This window comes from Amblyomma mixtum, chromosome 9 (genome assembly GCF_055824585.1).
Source record: "Amblyomma mixtum isolate Tamu chromosome 9, ASM5582458v1, whole genome shotgun sequence".
NCBI lineage: Eukaryota > Metazoa > Arthropoda > Arachnida > Ixodida > Ixodidae > Amblyomma > Amblyomma mixtum.
In genome coordinates, this window is record NC_143020.1 from 25,350,259 (window position 1) to 25,357,269 (window position 7,011).

A 7,011-nucleotide genomic window follows, 5' to 3' on the forward strand; every position below is an offset into this window, starting at 1 on the left:
CACTACTTGGCGAGTACTCTAATGGAATTGTCGGCATAATACTCAGTGAGGGAAAGCGGAAGCGGCCAAACATAGTCTACGTCGGCGTGTTTTCGGCTCCTTTAGCACATGACAGCGAATTTATACTTTTGTTGGCAGCCCAGTGCACGAGTCAACCACAGGTATGTGCAGGGCTCACCAACCAGCAGAGAATGTTATGGGCAATGAGATGTTGAACGGGCGTCCATAGTGGTATGCGTGAAGCCACTGAAGAACGAAGACCACTGCAAGGAGTTGTTGCTAGGTGACCATGTATTTCCACTCTGGCTAATTTATGGATCTGCTCCCATATTCAGTAACATGCTCTTCCTCCTCGGAGTGCTCCACCAGTACTTTCATGATTTGTATCCGTATGAACATCGGCAGACGTGGAATAATCACACTGCCGGAGCATGCGATCGGACGTTAAAAGGAATTTCAGCTGACGAAAGGATGTTTCCAGTTCAAAATAAGAGCTTTTGTGAAGTATACTCGTCAGTGGAGAGGGAAGGTAGGCCTAACGCTGTTAGAATACAGCGGATATAAGACCATAAGCCCTGTAAACTGCTGATCTCTTTGGCGTTCGCTGGCGGGTTAAACAACTTATCAGCGACAGTTTTCTGGGGACCAGGCCGCACACTCTATTCGCGAACGGGATGCCCGAAGAACAAAATTTGGCGCTCTCCAAAATATCAGTTATTAAACTTGAGAACTAGACCCGCATGATTCAAGCAGTCCAAGACAACAGGCCATCGAAGATCCTCCCAAAAATGACGACATGATTAAGGTCGTACATACAAATCTCATTTCAAGGACGCAAGACTGCATCATACAGGAAGCTCCTTCGAAGGAGAGTTGAAATCTGGGTTAGTTGCTCCATACATACTTATGAAATAACCAGCCAAAAAAACGGGGACAATGGAGGGACGAGGCACAGACAACGACTGGACTAGCAACTGTGCTTTATTGAAAAACAGCCAGTCTTCTAGTAAGCCTAACAGAGCATGCGCAGCTCAACGGCAACTCAAAACCAGCACAAAAGACCACGATGCTTGCGAGGTAGTCTGGCTGCAGTGTCAACGGGACAGGTAACCTATTTCCTTCTGCATCAGCGTGATAGACGCCGTGCTAATACAGTTATCTACAGACCTTCGAAGGTCTCTTCTGAATTCCAAAGTTAGAAGTGTGTAACATGTGATACAAAAAAAGCATCCTGCTTGACCAAGGCCATTTAGTTTTTTTATCCTCATGGTGCACAGGAATTTCCCAGTAACCTGGTCTGAGATATAAAGAAATAAAATAAGTGGCGGCAGACATACATTGTATGACGTTATCTATAAAGGGTAGAGGGTATACGTTTTTCATCAATGCTGGCATTCAGACGGTGGTAGTCTACACAAAACATTCACCTACGATCGTTCTTGCGAACCAAAATAACTGGAGTCAATAAAGAGCTGGAAGACTCAGGAATGAAATCCTTTTGGCGCTTATCATGCACTTGTTCGTAAGTCAATTTGGGCTTGGATGGGGACACACGGTACTTCTTCTGGCTCATCGATCGGGCGGAGAGAACTGGCGACGAGGGTGAGATCGGTGCGAGACGTCGGTGTACATGGCGTCTCATTGGGCTCAGTGATGTAAAAGGCAGATGTGTACTGGAGCAGTAGGGCCTCCAGTGTCCTGCTTTGAATACAGTTCAGGATAGCGTTCAACATGGAAATAAATATACGTTCAGCGTACGATGGGTACACGGGGTCGGCAGGCTGCTACACCGTCCGTTACTACTGCGGCAGGTGCATCGTCTCCAGTGGAGGTAAGTTTACAGCCGGTTATCCACGCCGCGGGTTTATGCCCAGATATCTTCTAGTGCAGTCATATAACACTCCTCACGGCACAGGTCGACTAAACTGCTTCAAAAACCAGCCCAAAGCTAACCAGTGAGAGGCGACGAAGAGATCGCAACGCATATTCTAAACTACAGCGCCACCACTGTCTATTGGGGCGCGCCGAAAGCAGTTTGCTTGTCGCACGAATTTGGCAGCAGGTCACGCTAAATGGCTGTCATAGAATGAACTGCTCTTCTCGAAAAGCCATATGTAGCTCCGTGCCTTTTAAGAAAGTTGATTCCCAAAATCACTTCATTCGTAGAGCCAGAAAAAGTGCTGAATTTCGCTTGAAAAACTTCTCCAGCAAAGGAGACTTGCACTCCTAATACTCGCGATCCGCCAGCGCCGCCCAGCCACCGTGCGATGACATCGATGATGCGGCAGTGGCTGTCAGCCACCATCTGCACGTTTCTCGAACGATAGAAGCGACGGGTGACGTAGGCTTCTTTATGGCGTTTGTGCGCGTTTATCCCCGTAATCGTGCCGTCATTTGCACTCGCGACCCGCGGAAACCAGGCGACAGCGTAAAAGCTACCCTTGACTTCCAGCAGCTCGCTAGGCGACGTCTAGGTAGAAAGAAAACAAGGGTGGCCATCTTGAGCTCCACTCCGATGTCATACTCGTGACTGCACACACTCGCACAACCACATATAAAAGGAGGCACATGCACGGGCTGTTTCATACTTCAAGGCAAACGGAGCGCGTGACCATGGCGCTTCGAGTACCGCTGCCGCCGACAGACGGCGAAAAGGAGCGGCATCAAGCGCATGCGCAGGAGGAAATACTGGCCCTGCTTATTGCGTATGCGCATTTCTATCTGGCTGTCAGCGGCAGCGCTTCGCGGAGCGGAGCGGGCACGCGCTTCCTCAGAGTGTTCAAACAGTTTGTACATGCGTTAATCTTACGCTAACCATCAGAAAGAAACGCGTGGCGTCTATTCGAGAGAACGAAATAGGAAACTGCGCGCAAGCCTAGAAACATTACTTACGGCGAGCGATACCTTCAGGCCACATGCGACCTATTCACTTGCAGTCCGGTACGTGCAAAACAAGTACTACGTGTGCAAACAATGCGCGCGAGAACGCGCCTAGCGAAAGGAATTGAGCGGCGATAAAACCATAAAACCAGCGATGGAAAGACGCAGGTTAAGTGGCTGACCGCATCCAATCACTGCTGCGGTGGACGAGAACGAGAGAAACTCGGAGCAATGTGGGGCTTATCACCGATTCGTGGGCTGCGATCATATCTCCGGCTGTCACCGAAAAACAGCCGGAGGCAAAAAATACCAAAGCCAGCATGACTTGCAGCTAGGTGCTGCGAATGCATATCCGACGGCTCGGGTGCTCGATCTCGGAGCGAAGAAGCTGGGCGAGATAAGCTATGCCATCTCGGCTTGAGTGCAAAAGCCGCTACAGCTGCTCCTCACCGAACATGTCGAGAGGAAGAAACGAGGCTGCCAACCTTTTAGCCCGTGGTTCTTTAAACCGGGCTCAGGTGGCCTCGGATGCGGGATTCACGAAGGAGCGCATGCTACATTCAGTGAGCTGACCCAGGCATACAGAGCCTCACGCCTGCTCTACCCCCCGCCCCACCCCTCCCTAGATAACAGACACGCAACACTCTGGCGCAGACTACAGACACACTCTCTTCCCTCACCCCTTACCCTAGCGCACTATCATCCCTCCTTCCCCACTTCAGCATGCGCCCTATGCCCAGAACCCTTCGCCTCTTCCCTCCACATCCTTTCCCTCTGCCCGGCGGACCCTCCCCCGCGGGACCTGGAGAACCTCAAGACCTGGGAGGACTGGGAGACCCTGCTGCGCTCGGAGGACCCGGCCGTGCAGACCATCGCAACCGGCCGGGCTGCCAGTGTTATGGACCTTAGGAACATAAAGACGAGTGCAGTGGGGTCGTGCGGGGACCCTGGGGCGTGCCCCGAATTCCTTGTGCAATAAAGTTTTTTCTCTCTCTCTCTCTCATCCTGTCGCGAATTACGCATTCTCGACACAACCGGTGCTCGGCCAGCGTATTGAGGTGGTCCAAACGCAGGCGGGGCAGCCATGTTGGATAACACTGGACAACTTATATATAAAAATGCCTGTAGTAGCCTTGGTGCCTGCATTATTCAAGTGTATTTTCTGCCTTGTTTAACTCTAGTTTTCTCTTCAATGTGCTAGTGACTCATCGGCTAGGGAAGATTCTAATACTCCAATAATATTCGACTGAGCCAGAGTACCCGGGTTCGAACCCGACCGCGTCGGCCGCGTTTCGATGCAAAAGGCACCCGTCTGTTGTGCGATGCCAGTGCACGTCAAAGAACCGCAGGTGGTCGAAATTAATCCGGAGACCTTCACTACGGCACCCCCTTCTTAATTTCTTCTTACACTCCACCCTTTGTCTCTTTCCTTTAAGGGGCGGCTCGGGTGTGCACCCTGATATGTGAGTCAGCTGCGTCACTTCCTTTCCTCAAAAAATCAGGGGGGCGCTTTGTTGACCTAAAGTGCGGTGAGGCTGAAGCCTTAAGCGGTGGTGCTGCTTGTATCACAGATGTGTGGTTAGGATATAAAGCTTCGCCTCTAAGAGTGGAATCAGACAGCGTCTTGCAACGCTGCCAGGGAGTCCACAGAACGCCATCGCCCGTTTGGCTCTACGCCTTGCTCGTCGGTAAATTGGTTTTTGAGGAAAGGAAATGTATCTGTCTCGCATATCTCGGTGGACACATGAACCTCGCCGTAACGGGAAGGGAGGAAGATGGGAGTGAACGAAGACACCCTATTCACTACACGCGCCTTTGTTCATTCCAAACCATCGAGTTGTACAATGATCTTTGTGATATTGTTTTCCCAGAGCCCATGTACAGGGCCTTGTACAGTGGAGGCCCGGGAGGGGATGCTTTAAAAAGGGTGAAGAAAATGCAGGTGCCACCAGGAGTAAATACTTTCTTTTTTAAGTTACACACCGGGACGTTACCAGTTAAAAAGTTTCTAGAGTAAAAGGATTTATTTTTACCGTGGGGATCGAACTGCTTAATTTGTAAACAGTCTGAAACAATAGACCATGTTTTTTTGCATTGCTGGGAAGGGGTTTATTTTTTGGACGTGTTACAAAGGACCATAAAGAAAGAGCTACCACTTGACGCGCACGGAATTCGCTATTTAAGCACTGATAATGAGGATGGGGCACCTTTTGATCTCATAATGCTCTTGGGCCTCCACTGTATATAGCGCTCCAGAATGGCAGGCTACCATTGTGACAAAGACGCACGACTTGCCCGAATTTATTTTCGGGAAAGAATGGACTGGTTTCTTGCCATCCAAAAAGCAGCTGCGGAGCCTCCCGAGTGGCTCTCAAGAATAGAGCCGTTGTGTATGTTGCGGGAATTTTAATCTGACGAAGCCAGTCTCGTGCTGGCTGACCACGACAGTGTCGTATGTATATAGCGTTATGTGTATTTTTGTTGTGCACTGTCATGAGCCAAAGCCAGGCAATAAAGAAAAAAAAAAGCTGGCATGGCGGAGTGGTAGCCTGCTCGTCTCGCACTCCGGAGACCCTAGTTCGATACCCCAACTCGACCACCTTTCTACTCGGTTTTCTTTATTTATCTGGTCTGACTAGAAAGGTTAATTAGGCTGCTAGGTTAATTGAACAGTTAACTAACCTCAGTCCCACTTACTTGGAGCATCAGTATGCCATCCCTTTAATTGATTGCATGGTTACTAACCAAAGTACAATTGGCCCCGTTTGAAATTCGCGCACTGTGACGTCACGACCAATTGAAAAGCGTGACATTTCTGTCGACAACTCCTGCTTACAACGATGAGGCTAGAAAGGCTTCCGCCTTAAAACCAATTCTAAGGCGGAAGCCTTTAATGCCTCATCGTTGTAAGCAGGAGCTGTCGACAGAAATGTCACGCTTTTCAATTGGTCGAAACGGTCGTGACGTCACAGTGCGCGAATTTCTAACGGGGCCAATTGTACTTTGGCTACTAACCATGCAACCAATTAAAGGGATCGTATAGAGATGCTCAAAGTAAGTTTGACTGAGTTTAGTTAATTGCTCAATTAAACAATTATTCTAATTAACCTTTCTAGTCAGACCAGACAAATAAATAAAACCGAGTAAATGGCCGAGCTTGGGAACCGAACCCCGGTCTCCGGAGTGCGAGTTGAGCACGTACCACTCCGCCATGCCAGCTTTTTTTTTCTTTATGGCATTTCCACGATGGGTACAAAGAAGCAAAACTTGTCAGCAACACTTGAACTGACACGGCAGGTTAAAATTTTTTCAGTTCAACCAAGTCATTCAACACATTTAACCAAGTTGGCTGATCAGGCAGTGCCTAATACCCTTCCCTCAGAAGTATCACACCTTCAATGAAGTAGTTGTGGAGATCTCACAACTACTTCTGCATTGTTGAATTGTGTCCTTGTTGTCCATAAATATGGAGGCCAAGGAGCATAATAGTGTCATATGGGACGTCCTGTTTTCCTACCGGTAAGAACCTGATGCCATGCGGGTGTAGCGGTAAATCTTTCTTTAAGGTTCTTTGAAGCACATCTCAGAAAAAGACCGCATCCCAACAATCTAAAAACACGTGATCTATTGTTTCAGGTTTTTTACATAGAAAACAATCTGTTGACCAAGGGACAAAGAATCCTTTATCATGCATCCATGTTCTGACCGACAGAGTTCCGGTATGAAGTTTGAAGAAGAAAGTTTTCAAAGATGGGTAAACTGGCATTCTTTTAACCCTTTTGAGCACATCTGTTCCTGGGCCTCCGCAGTTTGACAATCGGTAAATGGGTACAGGGAGCATTGATTCAATTAAATCTTTATACAGATTTTTTCTAGTGACATTGGAGAGGCACTGCATTGAAAATCGCACTTGTAACATTCTGTACGCAAGCACAACTTCAAGTAGATAACCTCTCACTGTACCACGCATATTTTCAACAGCGCATTCTACAACTCCTGGTAACAATCGACATAAACAAAGTTGCATAACTGTGCGAAGAAAAATATCGTTCTGGTCGCGAAGAAACATAAAGCGGTACACGATTTGTCGTACAAATAAATGAACAAGACCGAGACCTCCTCTCTTCACGG